Source organism: Equus caballus, chromosome 15, assembly GCF_041296265.1.
Source record: "Equus caballus isolate H_3958 breed thoroughbred chromosome 15, TB-T2T, whole genome shotgun sequence".
Lineage (NCBI taxonomy): Eukaryota > Metazoa > Chordata > Mammalia > Perissodactyla > Equidae > Equus > Equus caballus.
In genome coordinates, this window is record NC_091698.1 from 79,149,305 (window position 1) to 79,176,459 (window position 27,155).

Below are 27,155 nucleotides of genomic sequence, written 5' to 3' on the forward strand. Positions count from 1 at the left end.
AAGTAAAAGGAGTTTACAGAAAACTAGCTGACCGTGAGAACAGGCGGCCAGCTATGGTCATGTGTGAGCTGGATTGTTTTTCTTAAGTGGTTTTTTATTATCTCGATCGTAGTGATGGCTTCACCGGCATATACATATGTCAAGATATCAAATAGTACACTTTTAATAGGTGCCACTTATTATATGTGAATTATACCTCAACAAAATTGTTTAGAAAAAGAAAAAAAGTGAAGCTAAAATTTTCAACAGTAATAACAGGAAAGATGGTCGAATGAGATCAGAATTAAAGGTTTCTAAGGTTTTATGCTATTCGGAAGATTTCTTTATATTATTCAGAAGAAGACGTCAATATGAAGATATTAACATTAGACTCTGCTAAATCAAATACGTATTTTAAAATTTTAAGAGTAACCACTAAAAGAAAAGAAATAGATTATGTAACTTCCAAAACACTAGAGAGGAGAAATTGGAATAAAGAAAACTTGAAAATCCAAAAGAAGGCAGGAGAGAAAAGAATAGTAAATAGAAAATAAAAAATAACATTATTAATACCTTAACAATCACAATCAGTGTAGATTACCTGAACTCACCATTAAAGTGCAAAAACTATCCTTACATTACAAACGAAAAGATGGACTCATTTTTAATCAGTTCAACTCCACAGATATAGGGTGCTAGCGTGTGTGTGTGTGTGTCTGTGTACACACACACAAGTAAGAGGATCAGATGCTTCTCCCCAACTCAACTTCTTTTAACTGCTTTTCTGAAGCCTTGAAATTAATTGAAGGAAAGTTCTTTATACCAAAAATAGCAAAGGGAACTGACTTGGTGGGGAGGGAGAGGGTTAGGTGTCTACTTAGAAGTGAGACAAAGAGAAATAATGTTTTCCTGCTCTAACCTCAGCAGAAGGAGAAGTGGAATGCATGTGAAGTTGTCTAGCTGATGCCCAGCTGGCCTACTGAAAATGAGGCAGCTCTTCCTACCCAAAGTGAGGTCCTCAGGGCAGGGTGGGGCTCATGTCTGGACTTCCCAGCTCCTCTTCTCTGTAGGATGTCTGAAGGTAAAGAGGCCTTCCCTGCATGGCGGAGCTAGAACTCTTCTGAGAAAGTGAGCTAAACTTAACCAGGCCAGACGGTACAATTCATCTGTTCTTTCATGGAATCTGCAAAACCGAATAGATGGTTCTAATCAATCTTATCTGGAAAACAGATGGAAAATTCTCCCCAGACAGTAATTCTTTAGTCTTATTCCAAAAGGAGGCCACGTGGCTCCTCCGGGCTGTGTGCGTTTGGCAGCGTTCTCTCAGCTTCTATTGAGTTTACACGTGTTGGGGTTGATGTGCAGGGAGTAGGGGGCGAGGCCCTAGGAGACTATGAACAGTCACACAGTTCATTGCCTGTAAATAGCATCTTCAAATGTCCTTCCCAGCCCAATTACCTAGGAATCTGTGATCCTGGCATAGTCACTAGGATGCTAAAATAGAAATCGTATCAGACTAAGAATCAAAAGACAGGCTTTCTCATACCAACTCTGTCTTAATCTAGTTGAAGGATATTGAGTGAGTCCATCACAAGGCCATTGTGAGTCCCCCTTAATAATCAATAAAGTGCAAATGACAGTATCTCTCTCACAGATTTTTCTGGAAAGCAAATAAAATAATATAGGAAAAAAGTACTTTGAAAACCCATATTGTATTGTAGAAATGTAAAGTGCACTCATTTCTTACATTTGTAAGACAATTTTAAGCCTTCATGGTACCTCTGCTGACATGACATCATCTCCTATGGAGGAGACTGATAAGTTTTACTTGACATTTTGACACTGTCTGCCTAACATGCTCACTTTCCTTTATCACTCACCTCAACCACAACCCCAACTGCCCCTCCTACCTTTGGAATGTCCTTGATCTTTTGACCAAAGTTCATTGGTCCAGGGATGAGCATATGATCCAAACTGGGCCAGTCACAGTGCCTCTCTTGCTTTGGCCACATTTGAGTGTTTCAGGGGTGAGCACCCAACTCAGGCAGATGATTCCCTAACCTAATGAGTCCCTTCCCCATGCTTTTCAGAAGTGGAGCCAAAACATCCCTGTTGGCTGGCCACGTCTCAAGATATGAACCCTAGAACCTATTAGCAGTCATATTTTCTGCTTTGCCTACACTTCTGGGAGCTGAGTGGAAGAAGAGTGCTAGGTCTCAACTTTCAATTAATTATCTGGTTTTAAGTATAAAATGCCTGTCTTCAGCTGGGCCTCATCCAAAGACCAGGGTCCCCCATTCTAAACATCTCATGTTTTGTCCTCTTGAGAGAATAAACCTCTAGCATCCTGCTATGGTGGGAGAGGGGCAATCTCCCAATTGTGTAAAGTAGGGAAGGAGATCTAGGAATCTAACTGTGCTTTAGGAAGATTTTCCAGCCAGTCTTCCTCATTTTACCTTCATCTTCACCTGCAGTTTCAATGGTACCTAGTGCCACGAATTCCTGAGTCTTTGAAGTGTTCTCCAGTACAAATTAGACTGCTTTTCTGATTTCCACCGTTGAATTAGTAGTCAACCATCTGTTCTCCAGCTTTCAAAATATTGTCGCTGTGTATTTGTGACAAAAAAAAATGCAACCCTTTGATCTCATTTTAATAGGAGTTCAGAAAGAAACAGAGATAGGTAAAGGTGTGTGTTAAATCACTTTCAGCTGAAAACTCAAGGTCCTTACAATACGCTCATCACTCTTTAGAACATTCTTAGCTGCTTTGCTGTTTCTCTGGTCCCTGGGCCCATGTACTACCATGCCTGCTCTCTGCATTGGCCACCTCTTCCAAGCTTGTGTCCCATATTTCAAAACTATCCCTCTTCCCATACAAATTCCCCTTTCTTAAGTTACAGGATTATATCAAACCAAAAAAAGCATAGATAACCAACTTTGTATCCGGGTAGCAGGGACTGATTTGCTCCTATTTGGAATGGGTATGGTTTTCGAAAAATACGCTGTGTTGATTTGTATGTGTGTGATTTCAAAACTCATGTATGTTCACCATAAAAAATTAGAAGAGCACAGGAAAGAAAAATAAGATCAAACTCCAACCACATCACTCTTAAAATTTTGTTTTGGGGTGTGTGTGTGGTAACCTGCAGATGGTCCCCAGGGATGCTCACATGCCCTTGTGTGATGTGACCTTGCCCACACGATTCAGGACTGGCCCTGGGGTGACCAGTAGAATACAGGGCAGTGATGGTGTACGACTTCTAAGGCAAGGTCATCAAAAGCACTGCAGCTTTCACTTTGGCCTCCTGGATCTCTCCCTCTGAAGGGAGTCAGAGGCCATGTCTTGAGGACATCCAAGCAGCCCCACTGAGCAACCCAAGAGGAGAGGAACTGGGGCCCCCAGCCAAGAGCCAGCGTTGACCTGCCAGCCTCATGCGTGAACCCCCTCAAAACCAGATCTTCAAGCCCCCATCAGGCCTTCAGGTGGCTGCGGCCCCAACGGACCGCTGACGACAGCCTGCTCTTTAAAGGCACTTAGCTTTGGAGTGATTTGTTATACAGAAATAGGTAGCTAATAAAATATCTTTCCTGTCTTTTCTAAAATTTATAATGGCTATAGATTTTCAGTCTGCCTTTTTAATTTACCATATCTCGTAACTATTTCCAACGTCATTAAACATTTTTAAATATTCCAGTGTCATTAAATATTCCTCTAAAATATGATTTTTCCCACGTGGCTGCACAATATTTCATCTTAGCTACATAGTATAATGTGTTATGACTTAAAAGTAGGTTTTTGAAAAAAACAATGTCTCGGACCTAAAGAACAAATCCCCAGTGGTGGAAAGTTGGTAGCAGAAAAACATATATATATGGAAATTCTATATACTTTATTAATACTTTTATTCATTCTTTCACGAAACATAAGATCAGTAAATTGGTATGTGCAATATCTTATAGCAGGCACTCCAGGAGAGGCAAAAATGATTAAGACAGAATTTAGGATCTCAGACCACACCTGGACAGCACCTGGCATGTGTCTAAAGACCCACCTTAGCATCAAATAGCAAGAAATCACGTTTTACCTGGTATACATAACTGGGGAAACATATCTGCTCTTTCTCACATAAATTTGTGTCCTAATGAATCTCATTACAACAACTAACACAACAAATATTCCTTAAGCACTTATTATATGTAAGGCTGTATCTGGTTCCCAGAGGGAATTTTTAAAAAATAGGTTTAATTCACATACCACACAATTTATTGGTGTTTGGTATATTACACTATTAATTTTTTAAAATTGTGGTACAATATACAACAAAAAATTTGCTATTTTAACCATTGTTAATTCAGTGGGATTAATTACATTGACAATGTTGCGCAACCGTAACCCTCATTTCTAAAATGTTTTTATCACCTCAAACAGAAACTTTTGTAACCATTAAGGAAGAACTTCCATTCCCCTCTGCCCACAGCCTCCAGTAACCTCTAATCTATTTCTTTCTCTATGATTTGCCTATTCTAGATATTTAACACAGGTAGAATTATGCAATATTTCTCCTTTTGTGCCTGGATTATTTCACTAAGAATAATTTTTCAACGTACATCCACGTTACAGCATATATCAGAGCTTCATTTCTTTTTATGGCTGAGTAATATTCCATCATATTTATATACTACATTTTGTTTATCCATTTTTCTGTTGATAAACACTTGAGTTGTTTCCACTCTTTGGCTATTGTGTGTAATGCTTCTATGAACATTGACGTACTCCAGAGGGATTTTTTTAAAAGCACAAAATATGGCTCATACCTCAAGGAATTTAAAATTAAGTTGATGAGAGAAGAAGTTCCTGGAAAATTAACTATAGAGACAAATAAAGGCTGAATAAATGAAAGAAATATCACCAAACTTCATGTGATTAAATATATTATATAGATAGACAGTGTGTTACAGCATTTTGGAAGAGAGACTCTCACTGAAGATCATCACTGGCTTCATCAAAGATGGCAGTTTGTGCTGTGTCTGGAAGCATCAGTAGGATTTGGACTGAGAGAAAGGAGGAGGAATTGGTTAAATCAGCACAGGGAAATCCATAAAGAGGGAAAATACACAACATATTCAGGGAAAATTAGAAGACACGTTGCTTAGGGCCCGAGAGAGAGAGAGAGAGAGAGATCAGAAAAAAAATATACTATTACACCTATGCCAGATGTAAGAGACAGCTTTGGGGGCTCCAGCTCAAGGTCCTCCTCGCCGAAAACTGCTCCCATCCTCAGGACCCCACTCCCGAGACTGTAATGAGCTGGACAAGGAATTGACACCTGAGGCAAGCTTAGGCCATTCCGATAATCATATTCTTTCTCAAGAGAATTTGGAATTGAGAGCAGAAGATTTATCCATTTCTCCCAATGCTTGAACAAACAGGACGTTCAAACTGGGGAGCTGATGGACATCCACCTTCTCCCTGTGCATGGCGAGGTAGGGAAAGTGGGAGAGGGAGGGAGAGAGGCAGACGGAGGGAGAGAGAGAGAGAGAGGCAGAGCCTCAGAGAGGAGTGGAGATGAGATACCATCAAGTTCTAGCAGTCATGGCCTCAGGGCCATGAGCAGCTCTTTCTGGAGGGAGGCCCTCGCCAGTCTCAACTTCATTTCTTGTGCTTCTATGAAATAAACTTTTTTCTTATAACCAATATAGCTACTTTGAATGTATTTCCGTTCATTGCAACTTAGCTAAGATCCCAGGTAGTTTGTGGCCGTCTGTCAAGAGTTCATCGAAGCTACTCCATTGTGTTGCTACCTCGGCATCCATTTTATTTGGACAAGTGGCCTGCAGCTCCTTACTAAGGGAATGTCCTAGATAACAGCCAGCAGAGTCACAAGTAAATGTAACCTGATATGACTTTCCTGAAGACCCTTGTGATGAACAGTCTCTCCCCAGCCTTCCAGAGCCTTCCTCTTCTGCTCCCTTAGATAAGACCCACATGGAGCTTATCAAAACCCTCACTCTTTTTGGTTGGAATTGACCAAGCTGGCCTTAGCCCAGGAGCCCCAAAGCATTTCACCCACAGACCCTACCCTAATAAAGGCATGTGCCCCAGGTCCTGTGCCTGCACCCTGCCTTGACCTCCCCATGCAACCCCTGGAGGCATGCTGTGTATTTTCTCCGGGACTTTTGAGTAATAAACTTCTCTGTTTCAATTTCTCTTGTGGTCTTTTATTTTGCTCACCATCCAGCACCTGGGGCTCTACTGAACAAATGTTAATTTAACAAAGTCGTAACACCCTCCAAGAGATTATTCTCTCAGGAGTGTGGAGAATCGAGTGTGTGCGGAGGGAAGACCCTGAGGGAAGGAAACCAGCAGGAGGGGTACTGAGAGAGTCCTTGAATGAGGTAAAAAGAGCAAGAGTGGAAGCAGTAACAACAGGAAGGGAGGAATGGGATGTGAGACACATTTAACAGGAAGGATGATCCACTACGTAAACCGGGAGGTGAATGACAAGATGGAGGAGAGATGGCACCAACCCAGATGGGATGATGCCACCATCAAAGGAAACAACACGGAAGCCGAGTGGATATGATAAGAAGGGTAAGATTTTTATCTTGGACGTGCTAAGTTTGAAACGATGACAGAACATCCAGCAGAAATACACTACAGATAGTTAGACACCTGGTCCTAGAATGTAGACTAAAATTCTCTCAGAGCTGGATAAGCAAATTCAGAGTTATTTACATATTGAAGTTATGAATCAGCTCTCAGAGAGAAAGGATTTAGAAATAGAAAACAACAGCTCTTGGTAAGTAGATACATTTGAGAGCAGAGAAAAAAATGCTCATGGAGATTGGAAGTAAACAATGACAACAAAGCATCTCAGAATTCCATAGAGGAACATTTTAGGATATTAAATGGTGCAGAGATCAAGAGCGATAAAAGTTAGAAAACCATTGTTCACTGCATCATTTAGAAAGTTTCTGACATAGTTTTGGTGAGGGTGAGGAAAGAGTGTCAGATTTTTATGTGTTTCAATCTTGAAAGAGAAGTGAGAAAATAAAGGTGGTAGGTGACCAAACGTGCACAGAGAATGTCAGCAGTGAAGTCAGAGAATTCAAATGGGTGACTAGAGGGGGCAGCAGATTCAGGCAGATTGGGTCATAGTTTTCCATGGCAAAGAAGAAACACGGATGTTTTAAAGAAAATGTCCTAGAAGCGAAAGAAATTGAGAGAGAAGATACTGAGGAAGGATGGATTAACTCATCAGGAGGCTGGGGGAAGTCAAGAGACAGGAACCAGAGAGCTATCTGCCTCTTTGAGTAGCATGTGGCACAGCCACCCTCCCCCTGCCTTGGTCTTTGTCAGTGGACCTCCATTACCAGTTCTCAGCCCCAGTTCTCAGCCCGAAGAAATAGAAAAGTGTTCCAGAAGAGGTAAGTCACAGGAATACACTATTCTCCTGACCTAGGCTCCTGTTCCTGGAATTACGTAGATAATCTCAACTCACCCAAACATCCCTGAATTCTTTTGCTGATTTGTGAAACCAGCCAGTGGCCCCACTCCACCCAGATTTCTTGACCTTGCCTGAAGGCCAGTTGATGTGTGACTTTGCCACTTGCTCCTCATTTACGACTGCTTAGAAAGAGCAGTGGTTGTATCTGCAGGATCCAACAGTTAATGGCACTCACGAAGATAGAAAAACTGTCTCAGAAAGCACACTCTACATGCAAAAGTCAGCTGCACACACCTCCCTCCCCTCCTTTTTCCTGCCCTGGAGGCTGCAAGGGCAAATTTAGAGAATGACCCAAACCCCAGTCCCCTAGGGCTCTACCTTTCTTTTCCCCTCAGGAGGACTGAGCAATTTTGCACGATTCTTTTTCTCAAGGGCCCACGTATTCTCTTTCATTGTGACCTTTCTCTCCACCTTCCTCTCTTCTACCTCTCCGCCAAATGTTACTCAGGAAAACCTCAAATAGGGAACCAAAAAAGTTCCTAACTAGGGCTACACCATGAGAGCAGTGCTGAGTACTTTGTCCTTAAGGAAAAAGCAAATCTAAAGTTTGGAAGTAAAATTAGAGAGGTGAAACGGCCTTCTCCTCCTAAAAGTCACATAGATAAGGCATAAGAATTCCACCTATTTCCTCATTCTTCTCTAGTGAATTTGCTTTCCTACCGACATTAATGGACAAATAAATGATTTATCTTTTATGTTTGTCCTGGCACGTGGTACAGCACCTGGCACTTCCAAAATTCTCTGCCAGCACTTGTTGCTTTGGATAAAAGGTGATTGTGAGTTGATTCAGTATATTCTATTTGTTTTGGTTATTTATATTATTAATTAATGTAATTATTAACATGGTATTAATGTATGATATAATGTATTCAGGTAGAAACAATATGTTAATAATTATATTTCATTATAAATGTATTATAATAATTTAATAACTAATACATATTCATAATAATTTTTAATGATTTAATAAGGAATTATTTAATGTAATACATTGTAAATACATTGTAATAATTTCATTATAAGTATATGGAATTTAGGTGCACATACCCACTCACTATTTATGACTTTGTTCCTATGGGAAAATGAAATCAAAGGCCCAAGAAAATTCTTAAAAACAAGCTTTCGGAGTACTATCAATTTGTAAATCATGCGATGGATGGTCATTATTTCTATCTTAAATGTCTTTAACTTTTATTTTGATTTTAGAATTTTCTGACTTCTTTCAATATAGCTTCACAACCAAAACCTCATGGAACACGAAATAAATCCAAAATGTGATCGTTCCAGCTGGCTGCGACTCGTCCCCAGGACTTCAAAGACCCTTGTTTCCATGTTTCTGCCTCCGGCAGGGCCGTGAGAACCTACAGCGTCTCTTAGTTTTATCCACTTCCACCAGGTCTATTTTTGCATCGCCATATTTAGCACACAGAGCTATCTTTATCACCCCAGCTGACTGGCATGAGAGTCCCCGGGGCATAGGAGTTACACAAGATTATTGAAGCACGCTTCCTACCCTTCAAATAAAACAATGCAGAATACAGAAAAGACATCAGCAAGTGGTCACAATGTTAGGAGGAGGGGTGTGTGTGTGTGTGTGTGTGTGTGAATTGCTAAAGATTTTTATCTTTGTACTATATTTTATGCATGATTAAGAGCACAATTTCTATAACACCTTCTGGAAGTTAGTTTTAGGCTGTGTAATGTAATCTATTCCAATGCCTAAATTCGCTTGAAAACATCATGATAAAAAAGTTTCTTACAACCACATAATCCAGATTTCAAAAATTAGGAGTTTCTTAAAACCTCTACTACACTTCTTCTCAATTGCAAATCCATAGTTACACAGCCTAAATGAACAGTTGGATTGTTCCAATAGACCAAAACTCAAAAGCTGCCAAGCCTCGCGTTGCCTTGCTTGCTACTGTCCAGTGCAGTAGCCGCTAGACACCTGAAGCTATTGAGTGACATGAGGCTTGTCCAGACACAGATATGTAGTAAGTGTAAAATGCACGCTGGATTTCAAAGACTTAGTATCAAGAAAAGAACATAAATAGCTCATGAATAATTTTTTTATATTGACTGCACGTCGAAATGATAATGTTTCAGATATATTGGGTCCAATAAACTAGATTCTTAAAGTTAATTTTACTCGTTTCTTTTTATTTTTTTAATATAAAATGACATACGTAGCTCATATTTGTGGCTCACGTGATATTTCTATTGGACAGCACTGGTCCAGAGGCCTCCACAATAAATCATATCACCACTAAGCGGTCTTTAAAATTAGAAGTCAGAGTTGCTGCAAAATTTTACCCCAAATCAGGCTAATCAGAGGACAATCTAACTTGGAGTGAAGGTTAAAGAGCCCCTGCGCGCTTAGTTCTCTCATCCAAAGAATTTCAACAGGACCCAACAGGAGAGTTAAGTTTTGTCTATGGATACAAGTCACTAGGAGAGAGAAATGTTACTACAATATATGTAATACTTGCCTCAGTTACCTCTTTCCTAATTGGTAACACATCCCTCATTTTCATCTCAGTGGTTATTAATTGTCCTCATTTCATAGCATGAAAACTGGAGAGTGAATCATGAATTCACTTGTTTTGAGTTCCCATTGCTTGTTTCCTCTGCCAGTGCTGCTGAAATGAAGACTAGGAATCATTTCACCAAAAATAGAGACATGATTTTTTTTTTTAAGTTTAGTGGAAAATAAAGCTTTTAAGATTCTATGTACGGGCAACAGATAACTAGTTATTATTATAGGAGCATTGTTCCTGGACACACGCACAGGGAGAAGTTCACACTGACCCTGAATATTAAAATACATAAAAAATTCAGTACCAAATCCCTGAGGTGGGATTACCAGATTACTGAATTAAAAATATACTGGGGATCACCGCTGCCAGCAATGAATTGTGTAACTGCTGGTAAAAACAATAGTGATTTCAGGAATAGATCGAGAGCAAAACAATAATATCTTTGTAATGTTCTGAAACTGTTTCATGAATAAAACTGAGACTGGCTCCGTTGCATTTCCCAGTCTGATTTGCTGACCATCTTGTCTGCCCATAATTGTTTTCTGCCATTCATTTCCTCCAATTGTCAATTATTACTAAAACAATCATGAAAAAAAAAAGTGTGTGTCTTTGTTTCCTGTTGCAGATGGATGCAGTGAAGTCATAGACGAGGCTAGTGCATCATAATCTTTTCCATTACAATGAATTATGCTGTCACAAACAGGATACAGCTCCTTACTGGGCAAAGAAGCAGTAGATGGAGCTGAATTAGCACAAACATATTATTGTCAGCCGTGACAGCAAGATTTCAGAACACTAGGACTTAGCTCTCCGCTTTTTAAAAACATACTGGTTTTTGTTTCTGATTATAAAAGTAGTATATGCTTATCCTAGAGAATATTCCCGGAGACAAAGTAGAAAGTAAAAATCACCCTTACCCCACCAGCCAGAGATTCCTATTGTTAACCTTTTAGTACACGAATTTTTATTTCTTCTTTGATATTTTTTGTGTGTGTGTGAGGAAGATTGGGCATGAGCTAAAGTCTGCTGCCAATCTTCCTCTCTTTTTGCTTGAGGAAGATTGTCGCTGAGCTAACATCTGTGCCAATCTTCCTCTCTTTTATCTGGGATGCCACCACAGCGTGGCTTGACTCGTGGTACTAGTTCCACGCCTGGGATCTGAACCTGCAAACCCTGGGCCGCCAAAGTGGAGTGCATGAACTTAACCACTACGCCACTGGGCCGGTCCCTGAATTTTATTTCCTAACTCCTTTTCATATATAATTTTTAAGAAAATGGGATCACACCATGTATATAACTTTGTTGCCTTCTCTTTTTCACTCAACATTTACCATGAACAGTTTCCAATGCCATTAAATATGTTAACGTAATTTAATGGCTATATAAAATTTCACATTGTGGAATATTATTTAACAATTCCCTTCTTTTTCTATATTTAGGTTAAGTCAAATATTCGTCTGTCACAAATAGGTAAACATTCTTTTATATACATTTTTGTCTCAATTTATGAGTATTTCCTTAGGGTACATTCCTAAAAGATAGACTATCCACTTTTTATTAAAAAATATATTGTATATTTTGAAGTAAATATGTAGAATAAAAGGTCTGGAAACTTTTCTTAAGAATAGAGACACATGTGTGCATTAAAGATTTAACAGCCAAACTTGCTACACGTGTCTTCTTAACAGGGTAAACAAGTGAAATACTTTTAATGATTACAGAGTTTAAGATAAATCTAAAACTGGTCTATTCAAAATGCCCTTCAGACCAGCCAGCTGTAAGGGTGAATGTAATTCCATGAAGTCCTTTTCCAGAATCTCCTAGCACAACTCGCCTGCACACCATTTAGATGATTCTGCAGTGTTACTGTGAACTCTTGGTCTCCTAAGAGCTTCCTTCTAGCTGCTGGCTGCGCCGTCCCTGGACTGGGCTGAGCATTGTTATCAGGTCCTGCCACTAGAGGGCAGCCAGCGACAGAGACAGGAGTTTAACATTCTTTTTGGTCCTGTTTTTCTCTTCAGCGTAATCTTTATTTTACCAGATAGCCGAGGAGAAATCGAAAACTGAAAGGAAAACAATTTAGGTAGTAAACAAATGTTCAGATAAGTAAATAAGAAAATCTCTGTGTATAAGCGATTCCCTTTTCCTCAGAGAGATTAACCAAAAGTTGCAGAATTCTAAGGGTTACCACAGTTAGGAGTAATCAGAGACGAGGAATCCAGTTAAAAATTGGGTTAAAGCATGGACAATTGGTGCCCTTAGAACTTTGCAGATGGAGAAATGGAATCCAGAGCAGATACTCAACATTCACTATGAGAATTAGCAGGAATATGAGCTTTGACCTCACACACACCTGGGTTCCATTTTCTATGTGTCTCTCACTAGCTAGGTAATCATGGACAAGTTACTTAACCTCTCTGAGCCTCAGTTTTCTCATCTATAAAATGTGGCTTGCAATGGAACCTGCCCATAGGTGGTTGTAAGCATTAAATAAGAGAATGGATATAAAAGGCTTGGCATATGGTAAATGCTCAATATTGGCCATTGTTATCATTTCTGGTCCTCACTGCCCTCCTAAGCTGTTTCCCATTTCCAGCTGTCCACTCACTATTTCTACCTGATTATCCCATCATTGTCTCAATTTAATATGTCTGCAACCAAAATCCTGATCTTCCTTACTAACTCCCTGACTTGCTGCTATCTCTTTGGCTGTTTCTTTGAACGGACCATAAAACATAATATCCTCTCTAACACATCATCTCCTCCTTTAATCATATCCAATTAGTTTACAAAACATGTCGATTTGTTCTCTAATGTGTCTCCATCTGGTTTCTTTCTCTCTGTTGTCACCAGCACCCGGGGCTTGGCTGCCTGCTCTCTTAGCCCCACCAGGTCCTGCCTCGAATGGGCAGATCTTATTGATTCATTTCCCTTTTCAAAACCCTCAGTGGCTCCCAAGTGTCTTTAAATTAGATTATAAACTCCTTAGTCTGACATGACAGTCCCACCAGTCTGACTCCAGCCTCTTCCAAATGTTTCTCTCTTGCCCCACATGCTCATTGCCCCTGCTCCTGTCAAGCTGCTTGACACACAGTCCCCAGGTATGGTTGCCGGATTTAGGAAATAAAAACACAGAACACCCAGTTAAACATGAATCAGATAAACCACAAATCATATTTTGTATAAGTATGTCCCGTGCAATAGGCCTCGCACCCACCCATGCAATGGAACATACTTTGACTGAAAAAAGTATATGTTGTTCATCTGACATTCACATTTAAATGGGAATCCTGTATTTCATCTGGCAACCCAAGTACATTCCTATCTCTGCCCTGCACACAGCTCCCTTCTTGTCCTGAATGCCCTTATCTCTCGCTGTCCCCATCAGATCTCCTTCTGCCCTTCAAGGCCCAGCTCAACTTCACACCTCCACAAAACCTGCCTGGATCAGCCCTTCCTTATCTGGCACTTGTTATCTACATCATTCATTTGGTTCTACATACAGGATGTCTTCTGTCCTATATAATTCCCTTTCTCCAAGTAAATGTTAAGTTTATCAAAGGTAGAGATTGTACTATAAGTAGAACTTAATAAATATGCTTCGGTGGTGAATGGTGCTGCCGCTGACCCATAATATAAGGTGCAAGGGGATGAGAGCGTAAGAGAAAGAGAGGCTCCAAAGGCCACTAATCTGGATTTAAGGTACTCACAGACACACAAAATCAACATGCACCTCCTCCTCCCCGGGCAGCAGGAGGCTGACGGGTACGGCTGCCTGACCTCGGCACACTTCTCCCCACAGCCCACTGCAGGACACCCTACAAGCTGTGGATTCTATTTGGTGACCTCTAAATTCCTCACCGCTCCACACCATCTCTTCAGTAATCTGTTTCACTTACATTTAAATGTGAGGGCAAGGAGTGGCTATGCTATGCAACCTGTAAACATGTAGCTATTACAGAAGTTATGCTGGAAACCAAGCAATGGATTTCTATTTAATTCATAGAAAAGCTTAAAAAACATTGACAATGTTTTTTCAAATTAGCTAACTCTGATCATGTAAAATACTCTTGGAGGCTTGAAAACACATCAAGAAACATGTAAAACTTTTAGGCAGTTCCCAAGAAATCTATTTTCAATACCTGGCATTTCATGAAGACATTTATAAGTATCTACGGGTAGCCAGAAACCAATGACCAACAATAAGACAATTCTTAGAATAAAATATATAACTCATAATTTTATCTATTATTTTAACCTTCAATAGTGTTTAAAACATTTTTATTCTCATAACGTAAACACACAAATGTGTCAAGTGAGAAAGTTGTTTTAAGACTGTAAGGAGAAGGAGTTCAACATTAACAGAAGCCAGCACCACTGTAAGCAATATCTCCATCACTGGACCCACGCAGAGTGGCAATTAATTAGGTTACCTTAAATTTCGCTTTCTGGAAATAAATAATAAAATGGATTCAGAATTGACATTGCAGCACTGGAGTGTCCTGGAAATAAGCCCTAAGAGGTTTTTATCTGTTTCTTCAGACTCATCATATTTATCCAGATTACTTGTATTTCCCTGTATTTTTTAAAATCTAAGTTCAGGTAAGATATATCGCTCTTTTTATTCAAGACCATTATGCTTTGCTACAGTTTCCATGGAATGAATTATCATTTTCTAATCAGAAAAAAATAACCCTGAGTTCTCCCAGGAAAGAGAACAGCCAATGAGCTCCCCCCTGAGACAGAAGCTAGCCTTGGCCTCCTGCTCCAGTCACAATCTGGCTGGCTCAGCTTTTCTGGCTTCCAGCTTTGCTATCTTCTTACACCAGACTCTAAACATACCAGTCTCAAACTGGGAGAAGCCAAAATGACAGCAACACATTTCCTCCTGCTCTTCCTTTTCAATAAACCCCCAGAACCTCATTCCTTTGTTCGACATTGTGGTGACATTAATCAAGTTACTCCAAGACACAAATGTGGATGTTAGCAGCAGTGGATTCAAATGTGGTGCCGCATTTCAACGAACGTACTTGTTGGATGGCAGGGAACGTTAAAAGAATTTGGAATGTCCCTTGGAGCTTTCCAAGTTTTTGTGGGTAGCATCAACTGTTCTTGGATTTAATCCATTCCTTTTTGACCTTTCCACTTCCAAACCTGGTGACATTTTTCAGGTCACTCAGAAAATACATACTAAATGAATGTTTTGAAATAATAACTTAAAAATGTAAACAATTATTGTGGACAGTTTCTATCACTGGAGCTGTTCAGTGCAATATTTTGTGCTTCTAGAAGGTTCTCCTCTGTCTGAAACTAAATGTCCAGGAGAAGAAGCTTTGTATTAAAAAATGACAACAACTTTATCTTCACTTAATTTTACACAAAATTTAAATTTTAGTTCAAATAACTGTTCTGAAATTAGCCATTTTTGCTTGAGGGCCTACTAAATGTGTTCTAAACCAGTAAGGAAATGGTACAGGGATTATTAATCAGCACTTTCAAAAAGATAGAAAAACAGACAAATATCCAGAAATTATTTTTCAAAAATGATCTTCAATGAAATTATTTATAGTATTTAATCTCCTGGTGATTATGAAACTGAGGAAAACTTAGTGGAGATAAAGTTATCTTAAGGAAACAACCGCTTTTTAAAAAATATTTATTATTGTTAAAAACTGAATATGTCCTGACTGAGGATGATTTCTACATGGCTTCAGAGACAAGCAAAGCTCAGTGAAAAGCTGCATTAGGATCTGCCTTCAAATCATATACACTTTCTACAGCAAATATTCATAGTTCATGATCTGCATGGAGACACAACAATGGACAGGCTTAAAAATGACACTTACCTTAACTCACAGACGTGTAATCATTTCAAGTTCATCTCTCTGTTGAATCGTCTCTTTCTTTCCACTTCACCAACCCCGAACAGTTTTCTCTTCCGCGTGTCTAAACACCTAGAGATTCCTATTCTCTCTTCTAAAATGCTGTCATCACCTCCATTGCCCAAATCTAGTTCAAAAGTGGGGAGGGAAAAAAACATCAAATTTGCAAGCTGTTTACGCCTAACAACGACAGCGAAGCTGCTAAGCTTTGAGCTCAATGAATTAAAGGTTGTTTGGCTAAATGGCCGGCACACTTCCTCCTATTCTTTCTGAACTTAGTTTTCCTGCCTCCAGTGGAGCTTTTTCCTTTCCTGGGCTATAAATAGGCTGGTCGTAAGGATCCTGAGGAAAGAAGGCAGGAAATGCATTTGATTTCAAAAAGCAGCCTTAGGTGAATGTGTGTGTGCCTGTTTCTTTCATGTGAATACCAATAAACAAGCTGAGGAAAATTCAGCTTTGATATGTGCATCATAGTCAAAATTCTTTTTGTCTATAGTCTCGGTTTGGCAATAAATTGTTGTTTCCCATAAGCAAAGCTTGGGTTTAGAGATGTCTCATGTTCTATATAAAATGCAATGAACAAAACTACATCTAATCCTTCATTTCCCAAAGGAATGCCACATAAATTGAATGTCCTGGGGGAAATGAGGCAGAGGGCAGACAATGGGGGTTACCATACTTGTTTCTTTTCATTCAAAAGGAGGTGAAGTACTTTTAGAGGCAAGGTTCAACAAAAGGAAGATATCATCAGATGAACAAGAAAAGCAGATATTTTGCTTAAAAGAAATTATGAAGTTGAGTTTATAAACCAATCATCCATCTGCACTAAACTAATAGAATGTCCTAGCCTTGCTACTCAAAGTTGTTTAACATGTCTCACGATTATACACAACCCAAACTAAAATAAAAATTCGTTGTCATCTTTCACATATCAGATGGGTAGATCAAAATTTTGGACATTGTCTGATACCATTGAAGTGTGGAGAAATAAGCATTCATATAATAGTAGATGGAAGTGTGAACTGGCATAAACTATTGGGAGGGCAATTCTCAACTTCTTTCAAAACATTAGGTGCACATTCTCTTATAAGATATTTAAACATGGGTGGCTCTGCAAAGTAAGAATGTAGATCTGGAATGGCGGGAGAGTTTAGTTTGTGATATACATATTTTGTGCTCTGTTAAACTTTATATGGTGCATGCCATGCTTTAAAAACTTATTAGTTTTCAAGACAGATTTTTTAAAACTATTATTACTTCATATGATTCTATTAGATATCTATTATCTATTTATCTATTTATTATCTACCAATGATGCTACACTTGTTGTCTGCCATAAGGGGTTCTTTATGTTGGAGTGACATTTTGAGAAGCAGTACAAGGATAGCTAGCAAGTCTCTTGAAAGGAGAGGCTACTCAGAGCGCTGTTCACCAAACAGCAACCATCAGAATCTCTGGCCTGGGACCCAACAGTCTGCGTTTTGACTCCAGGTGATTCTGAGGCTCATCACAGTATGAGAAGCACTGGTCTATAGAATTATTTTGTTTGTTTATTTATATCCCACTTTCTAAAAAGGATTTGAGACAATTGATTTTTTTTTAATGTAAGAATAAGGAAAACTTTTAAATGCTTGGTATGCTGAACACTTCTATTTAGAAGGCTAGAAGAGTTTTTACAATAAGGTTAAGAAGACACTAATTTCCCAGTTACTTTGGAGAAGCTACCTGAAACAAGACAAAAGCAGGGGAAAGAACAAGCTGATGGTATTCAAGGGAGAGACAAAAGAGCTCTCACATCTGGGGTAGTCGATTAAAATGGGTAAATTCAAAGCAAACTTTACTAATATGTATATTTGAAAATTATAAGTTGCCCAAAATAAGACAAAACCAAATAAAACATGAAGGAATTAAATTAAAAGTCCCTAGATGGAAAAAAGAGTCCTACTCCCTATTTTTGTTTAGTGATTTGATTATCGTTTTCTGACTTAGACATTATCCTTTTGTAGCCTTAATGCAAAGCCCTGTATATTAGGAACAATAGGTTGGACAGTAAGCTCAGCCAGAGCTGGTCAGGGAAAAGCAAGAGTATCTACGTCCCAGGCACAGATGGGGAGGAAAAGATTTCTTTAAAAAGAGAGAAAGGAGTGAATGACCTCGTTGTAATAGCAGAAAGGAAGAAGGAAGTCCATGGTGGTCAGGATATAACAGCTGCAGTGGATTGAAGTGGCTAAAAGCTACATGAGTTGACATCGGCAAGAAAATGGCTGGCAACAGGGTAAAATGTTTCTGGGAGCAAGGATGCTCCCATATGGGAAGAATGAGCTCTTCTAAGAAAGTCCAAGTGCGTTAGCAGGCTTTCATTGTTCTCTGGAAGTGTTCCTTCCCTTTTTGTGGGGAAATATTTTACTTCTCAATAGAACAACTTCACAGAGCTCCCCATATAGCCCATCTCTAGAAATGAAACATTAAAACACTTATAGGAACAGAAAGACTCTGTACTCTGAACCTAAAATTAATGATAGACTCTCTCAAAAGGCGTTAGGGGAAAAAGTCAAAGGCCTCGTGAGGAAAGGTAATGTAAGAATTTCTTCAGCTGTTTTAGTTCTGCATGTGGAGGAAAATACATTTTTTTCATTGCAGTCACAAAGAATTTCAATGTATACAATATAGAGGAAACCCAAGCAAAAGTCTTCAAGGAAAATGCAAAAAAGTCAGCTTATTAGTGCTCAAATAGATCAAATGCACTAAATGTATCTGAACCCGTATGTCTTGCAGGTATTTTTAATAATAGCCTATCTTTGCTCACAAAGTGAAGGAGCTCTAGGTGATTACCGAATTGTGGGAAATCATGTTCCTTTGACATGAATTACGTCAAACTAATGAAAATAAATCAGAACTGTTGGATGGGCTTATTCAAAGGAAGCAGGTAAAGATGAGTCTCTAAATTTTAGCAGGAACATTGAAAAGATGGTTGAAAGTTAGGAAGGAGTTCTACATTACAAAACTAAGATGTTAAAATTAACAATTCTTCGAAGGAACTAGAAGACTTAGTGGGATAGAAGTGAAACTTTTCCGTTAATCTCATTAAAATCAAATCGTGTGCATCAGTAGCTTATTTTTATTCAGCCTAATTCTCAGTAAACAATAAAGTTACCTTGCAAAATTACAATAATCCCGGCGCAAATAAAACAGTTCATACTATCTCCCAGGAGAAGCCCAGCCTTGGTATAGTTTGGTGGGGAAAACTAAACCAGAACGCCTTCACTGGATGTGGCTTTGGCCTCTGATGGTACTCTGTCACTTTGCCGTGTACCTAAAATAAAACAGCACTAGTTTCCATGTAATGAAGTTAAAAAAAAAAAAAAAAGGATCTTGAGACTCTTTGATAATAAATGCCTAGAGCTTGTTTAGTTTTGTCAAGACTAAAATCTGATGCCATAATAACTAAAGGATATTCTAATAGGTGTTGTGGTAAAAGTTTTCCTATTAATTTTGAAACATGGACACTTCCGTTTTGCCGTTTCTGCCAGTTGTGAGTTCCTTTGGGAAAAGCCTTTGGACTGAACCATAAAGTGGTTTGTGAAGCTAATCACTGCTGGAGGCAGGAAGAAACAAAACCATCTCTGGGAGGAGAATATGCAGAAAAGAAAACAGATCACTGTAGGGATGGTGCATGGCACACTTTTGAAGGCAGAGGGAGATTACCATGAGCTCTAAAAGCATGGGTGCCCAAATAGTACCTCATTTTTGTGTAACATTTGGAAGGAAGGAAGGAATTAGGGGAGAGAGCATCACAGTGAAATTGATTTGCCTATCAAAGATTTAAATTTATTGATTTGGCAGTCTCTCCAGTCTAGTAAAGGCCAAGTGATAGGTTGGTTGCTGATATACTAGTTCATACAGGTTCTTTGCTTAAAAAACAATAGATCAGTTTGATTTCACAATACAGTCAATATACTCCATAATCCCCTGAGCCACATAATTATGCAATTAATGAAAAAAGCTTAAACTGAGTTTATATTGGTATCATCAAGGTGAACATAATCATAAGCTTTCGAATTCTAACAGAAATCATAGGGTGCAAACTTCTCTCAAATTAGATGCAGCAAGTTAAAATAACTGAGTCTTCTGGTTGGATCCAATATGACCAAGAGACTCTGTCTCCCTTGCTGACTTTGAAGAAGCAAGCTGCCAAGTTGTGAGCTGCCTCTGGAGAGTGCCACATGGCAAGGAACTGGATGCTGCCAACAACCACAGGAGATGGACGCAGATCCTTCCCAGCTGAACCTCAGATGAGACCAAAGCCCCAAGAGATCTCTTGATGGCAGCCTTGTAAGACTCTGAAGCAGTGGACCTAGCTAAGCCGTGTCTTGCCGGGCAGGCTAGAGGAGAGTCTCCTATCGAGATAGTTTACAGTTGTGTGTAAGGTAATCCTATACATATAACCATGTATATCCCATCATCTTTGCTGCAATCTATCAGTTAGCAGCAAGTCACAGGTCCTGCTCATACTCAGGTGGCAAGGATCAAAGGGTGTGAATACCAAGAGGCAGAGGATCACGGGGGCCACCCTAGAGTCTGTCTGCCACAATGGGTAACTGACCTAAAAAGAAGAAATAAATACACATAATCTGGTGGATTTCTAAAGGATAGCTAGGACAGTGTTACTCAAAGTCAGAATAGATGAAACATTCTTAATTTTTCCTCCTTCAAAGCAGTGGGAAGTGCACTGTCTTGAAAGAGAAGCAAGTCATCTCTCTACCATTGTGCACTGTTGAGTAACTCAGTAACCTAAATGTCCTCATGCTCCATCTCAGAGGTCCTTTCAGTTCCAAGCTTCTCTGACTGGACGTGCCCTTCAAAGCCTCTCAAGACATTTTCGAATGCCACAAGTCCTGGTTGTATTTATACGAAGCATTCAGTGACCTCTGTGTTACTGTTGACGTCTTAATAGAAAAATACAGGAGAGGAAGAATATACGATAGATTAGTCCCTTAGAAAAGTTAAATGCCAAATCTATTGGGGTGTTAGTATCTGATCCAACTTTTGATTTTCCATTTGGATGTTTGTATTTCTAAAGTGTGATGTCGTTCTAAAAATACACTGAGATAAAACTGTTATGAAATTCACTTTGTACAGTCAAATTTTCAGCTAAAAACTTTGCTCTCTGAGGAGCAAATTATATTTCACATTACCTCCAAGTGATACTGAGTGCATCAAGAAATTACTTTGGCAGTGTCAATTCACAGACTCTCAAAGTTAGAAAGAGCCTTCACAGACATTTGTCCAACCACCCACCTGATGGACAAAATTCCTCCAGAATATGGAAAACAAATTATCTTTTTAATTTCTAAGTAAAAAGACTGTCATTGCATATCCTTGTGATGTAATAAATGTAAATGACTCTATTAAAAATAAAATTATTAATTTAATCTAAATGAGGCAACTCCAAATTGCTTTGCTCACTAGATAAATGAACTTTTCTTTTTCTTCAGGCAAAAAATTAAATTCTAAAGTATATGGAACTTTAAACATATATCTACAGTTACTCTTGTGTGGACAGACTACACAGTGAAATACATTATAAATGTTCTCTAAAACTTCATTAAGAACACAGATTAAAAGTTGTAACTAAGGTTGAAATGAGAACTGGTTCATTTCCATTTAGAGGCTGAAGAGGTATAAAAAGTTAAAGAAGGAAATGAGTTTTTAGAGCCATATGAGATCACAGCATCTGAGACTGAATTTCAGAATACTAAACACTAAAGCCACATTTTTGGATCTAGCATCACATTATAGCTCCTTATGATATGGCTTGCTCGAATACAAAATATTAATGCACAATTAATTCTGAAAGAAACCACATGCTACAGATTGTATTTTATTTGGACAAGTCCACCAAAATACTTTTTTTTTACTGTATTTTTTTCAACCACATGTAGGTCTCTAATAAATACAAAGCTCTGATCTTGAGCCATAGAAGAAAAAATAAAATTAAACATTTAGTTCTTGCCCTAAACGCAGCATGCCTTTTAAAGCAGAATTTTTTTTTTCTGCTTCATCTCCCCAAACCCACCCTGTACACAGTTGTATATCTTAGTTGCAGGTCCTTCTAGTTGTGGGATGTGGGACGCCGCCTCAACGTGGCCTGACGAGTGGTGCCATGTCCGCCCCAGGATCCGAACCCTGGGCCGCCACAGCGGAACGCGCAAACTTAACCACTCGACCACGGAGCCAGCCCTGTAAAGCAGAATTTCTCAAATCATGGTCCAATGACAGTCTGTATCAGAATAACATAGAGTTTATTAAACATGCAGATTTCTGGGTCTCAGCCTCAGAGAATTGCTCATTCGGTCGGTTTAGGGTAAGCCTTGGAATATGCATTTATAATAAGCCTGTGATTGTTATCGCACACTGAAGTTTGAGAACCAGTGATCCAGGCATCAAAACACACATTCTTAGCTAATATAAGAGAGTGATCCAAGGAAACAGATTATGCAGCTACTGAGTAAATTCTGATTATAGCTGTAGCCAACGTCAAGGTTCTGTACTGGCACATGTGTTATGGTATAAGCTTCCTTTAAAGTCAATTCTAATTTGTGCCTTTTGGTAGCAAATTCACTTTGAGTCTCTTAGAAAACATCTGGATGGAGGGACCATTTTTGTCCCCTGGGTGTTAAAAAAAATTTGTTTTTGTTTGTTTGTTTGCTTGGATTTTCGTGAGGAAGATTGGCCCTGAGCTAAGATCTATTGCCAATCTTCCTCTTTTTGCTTGAAGAAGATTCTCCCTATGTAACACCCATGCCAATCTTCCTCTATTTTTGTATATGGGATGCTGCCACAGCATGGCTTCCTGAGCAGTGTATAGGTCCATACCCAGGATCCGAACCCATAAATCCAAGGCCACTGAAGCAGAGTGCATGAACTCAACCACTACGTCACTGGGCTGGCCCTCAAAATTTGCTTTTGTAGTAGAAAACATCTAACAAAATTTACCATCTTAACAATTTTTAGGTGTACGGTTCAGTAGTGTTAAGTATATTCACGTTGTTGTGAAACAGAACTCCAGAACTTTTTCATCTTGCAAAACTGAAACACTATACTCTTTAAACAACAACTTCCCTTTTTGCCTTCTCCCAAGCCCCTGGTAACCACCATTCTACTTTCTGTTTATATGATGGAAGGACCATTTTAAAGACTCAATCCAATGACAAAGTGTCATGTCTGAGAAAAAAGAGCAAGGAGAGCTGAGTCCAAACATCAAAATCAAGGGTTAGATTTAAGAAATGAGATCATAAAGCAGCAGGAAAGAGCAAAGCAAAGACAGATGGATGTAGAAGCAGAGGCATTTTCCAGAACTGAGTTGATAACAGTTTGGCCATCTGGCTGTGGGTGTTGGGCGTTAGGGAGATGTACTCTCTGAAGCCAGAATATGAACCGTAAGTCACTGTCAGATATCAGATAATCCTCCTACGTCTTTGGTGAGCAAACGACTATGACGAAAGTACGCAGACATTTCCCCTTTCAGAGGCAATGCGTGGCTGGCCCGGCCCTTGTGGTTCTTATTATGATTGCAAGATGCACCTCAGAAACAGCCATCAAGGAACTTTGAAAAAAACAAAGTTTATTACTCACAAGTCCTGGAGGGTGCACAGCATGCCCAGGGCCACACTGTGAGGTTGTGGGGAGAGAGAGAGAGTGTGGATCTGCGGTTCTGCTTTTATTAAGGTCAAGGGTGGAGGCCTAGTGTTTTGTGGGCTCATTCTTTCTTGATGAATTTAAAACTTAAGAGAAGTAATTAAAGCTTGGGAAGGGAAAGGGAAATGGTCAAATAGTCAGTTTAAGTCAATGAGAGCTTTCCAAAAAGAAAGGGAACTTGATGCATGGGGTGGCCTGACTCTTACCTAGTTGTGTAGCCAGCAGTGTGCTTCTTCCAGATGGATATCTTTGAAGTGGATGCCTCGGCAATCAAAAGTTTAGTGTCAGGCACTTACACTACAATCAAAAAGGTTAACTGTAGGGTGCTTACACTACAAGGAGTGTTAGGAGTCTGGAAACCAACACTGAGCACCATCAGGACTCTTTCTCTGGCTAAAATCTCAATGTCAAACTCTCAGACTGGACTCTCCACAAGACCAGAAACACAGATCTTCTGGGCTCACGTCCTCACAGTGACCAGAGAAGAAAAGAGCTCCTTTCTCCCATGTCCAGCGAGAAAACGCCCGTGGCAGGACTCTGATTGGGTTGGGTAACTTGCCCACCTCTTGTAGTAATCACTGTGACCAGGGATGAGGTCATATGACTGGCTCAGCCTGTCTCATGACCATCACCAGAGTTAGAGAGGCTGACTCTGCTGGAGAGGAAGTGGAGGAGGGGTCTGGACAGACAAAACAATGGAGCCACAACGTCCCATTCAGATACCAAAGGCACAGATTCTAAAGATTGAGGGAAATGCTAGATCAAGGTAAGCCAAAACAAAGATGAAGAATCTGCAGTTCTCAGAATTCTGGTCTGGTGGCCGGCATCTAAGCAAAGATAGCTCTTCTTTTTGTTGTGCTGGTTAACAGGACATGGAGTGGGAACACTCAAGAGTGAAGTTCTGGGCATAGAAAAACCTGGGAATTAGCTGATGACGAAAAAAGGAAGCTTCTACTCCAGGCCTGTGGATACCAAGGCTGGACTCATGCGCTGTCCCAGCTAAACAGAAATTAGCTCAGGAACTTCATTTCTGGCTTTCTGAAATGGTATTTCTCAGTCTGGAAAGGATGTTATTGCAAATTGGGTAGAGTGCATCAATACCAGGAGTACACATGATTTAGGTTGAAACATCAGTATTTCTTAAAAATGGGGTCCATGTGTAGAAGTCTACACTCTCTATAAAAATATTAATTTGTGTTTTATTTAAATGATGATAATCTTTAAAGAATTAATATAAAATATTTTAGATCATCTGATCACCACTTTTAACTAGGTGTTGCCATATGATATCAGAGAACCAATTTGCATAAGTAAATAAGTAAAGGACACACTTGTACCCAGAGAATAAATCAGTGGAGAGTTGTATGAACCAAAATTCCTAATAGAACAGTGAAAGTTGGTTTAAAAATAAATAGCAATATTGGCCAGACTTTGAAGCCAGACTTCGAAGAATGTACACCACAGCAGACAGTCTAACGCTTATGAGTAAAGGGAAATTTAATCTTAGAAGAATGTCAAGTGTTGTATTAAATTAATGATATTAATTTTAAATATATTCATTTCACTGTTTTGTTTGCTTGTAATTGGAAAATTTGTTTTGGTTTTATGCTTGCAACGGAGCTACAAACATAGGGAGTCTGCGTTTTACATTTGGATATTTAAGTAACATAATAAAAAGGAATTGTTAAACACTGGGAAGCTAAATGGAGGGTTTTAGGCTGTACATTTAGAGTGGTTTGACTAGTGTACCCCCAAAATTAATGTTCACCCAGAGCCCCAGAATGAGACCTTATTTGGAAATAGGATCTTTGCAGACGTAATTTGCTGAGGATCTCAAGATGAAATCATCCTGAATTTAAGGTTAGCAGTGAATCCAATGACTGGTGTCCTTACAAGAGGAGAGGACACACAGACACACACAAAGATGAAGACCACGTGAAGATGAAGTCAGAGATCGGAGTGTTGCAGCTACAACTCAAGGAACACTTGGAACCACTAAAAGGTAGGAAGAGGCAAGGAAGGATTCTCCTCTACAGCCTTCAGAGGGAGCACAGACCTGTCAACACCTTGATTTCAAACTTCTAGCCTCCAAAACTGTGAGAGTATGAATTTCTGTTGTTTTAAGGTATCCAGTTTGTGGCAAATTGTTACAGAAGGCCCAGCCCTTTGCCAGTTCCCGACAAGTGCACCAAGAATGGCTTACAGGTTACCAAGAAATAGAAGCCCTTAACCCTCTGGACAGCAGGGTGGGTGGGGTTTGAGGTTAGTTGTTTCCCAGTAGGCCAGAATCTTCTGTTTACCCGAGTAGGCTACATACATATTATTTTTTAATTTTTATTTTTTTAACGCACAAACATGTGAAAAGTGTTTGGAAGCTCCATAAAATACTTGTCTAGGAGCGTGGCATCATGCAGGTCCGTGAGTTCTTCCAGTATCCCACTTATTGGCATTCAGAAAATGTCTGGGAAATGCAGAGGTCATGACCATTACCAGGCACAGAGACACATCTGAGATGTGGCTTTTCATTTATTGCCCTCCAACATCCAGACAGTGTTGCCTCCCTTCTATAATGCTACAATTGTATGGAGATCCAGGTACCAAAGAGCAGGTGTAGTTGTCAGTGGTTAGAAAACAGACATAGGCTTGGAGAGGAATTTTCTAGAGGCAGCTGTCAGGTGAGAAGAGTTGGCATCCTTCTTCATAACAAAGAGCATTAGGAGGTGGAGGGTCTGATAAACTCTCAACACAAGTCTGTGTCAATGGTGTTATGGAAGTCTCAGGCTCAGAAATCAAGCACACCCATTGAATAAGAACTTGGATCCTAAGTGCTATGTAACATTATGAAGACGCTCTCCTCATGCAGAGGCACAATTTCTCCACTCAATGATGAAAGCATCCTGCTAAGAATTGGATGTGGTAAGTACCCTGAGGGTGAGAAGGAAGGCAAGAGGTATGTGAAGCCTGAAAAGTCTATAACTTTGGCTAATAGATTGGTTATTGAGCTCCCCAAGCCATGGCCGGGTTTTGAAAACAACATGGTGGCCCAAGTGATGGCACTAAGGGGTGTCTTTAGTGGGCCATTTGCCCCCAAAACAACCATTAGCCTCCACCCTCAAAGTCATTCCAAATAAACATATAATCTAAGTAAAAGTAGTATTCTTGCTATGCAAAAGCAACTTCATGACAAACTCCCTAGCTAGCCCACCCAACTCCCAAGCCACATAAAGGAATTTCAATTCTAAGACAGGTGCCACAGATTCTACCACAGCTCAAACCTGGAGATGTGGGCATGGATCACTCTGATCTCCATGGGTAGGACCTGACCAGCCTCATTTTCCCATTGTGGATGTGTGCTGCTCAAATCAGACCCCAGATACGATGTGACATGCGCCAGCACAATATGTGGACAGCTATGCCTGCCTGGAGATGCCAGCAGCGAGTAGTGACTATAAACAGCTTGCAACCTGCCCCTGGAGCTGTGTAGGCTTGACATGGCAACTAACTCTTCAGGCAGCAATTCTCATTTGTTTTGATTTGGGGTTGGTGAGTTC

General features: G+C 39.6%; 1 protein-coding gene across 19 annotated transcripts in view; it reads right to left on the minus strand.

Annotated features, from left to right (window-relative positions):
- RASGRP3 (RAS guanyl releasing protein 3) overlaps nucleotides 1-16,250 on the minus strand; it is a 99,078-nt gene extending 82,828 nt beyond the window's left edge. For 3 of the 19 annotated variants that reach the window (XM_070236480.1, XM_070236479.1, XM_070236471.1), the window contains exon 1: nucleotides 15,871-16,130. The gene's annotated coding sequence lies outside the window, so the exon portion shown is untranslated. Of the gene's footprint in view, nucleotides 1-9,976; nucleotides 10,124-15,870 lie in introns of all 19 variants that reach the window. The other 16 variants (XM_070236476.1, XM_070236465.1, XM_070236463.1 and 13 more) reach the window with 12 other exon arrangements.
- Between the last annotated feature and the right edge of the window lie 10,905 nt (nucleotides 16,251-27,155).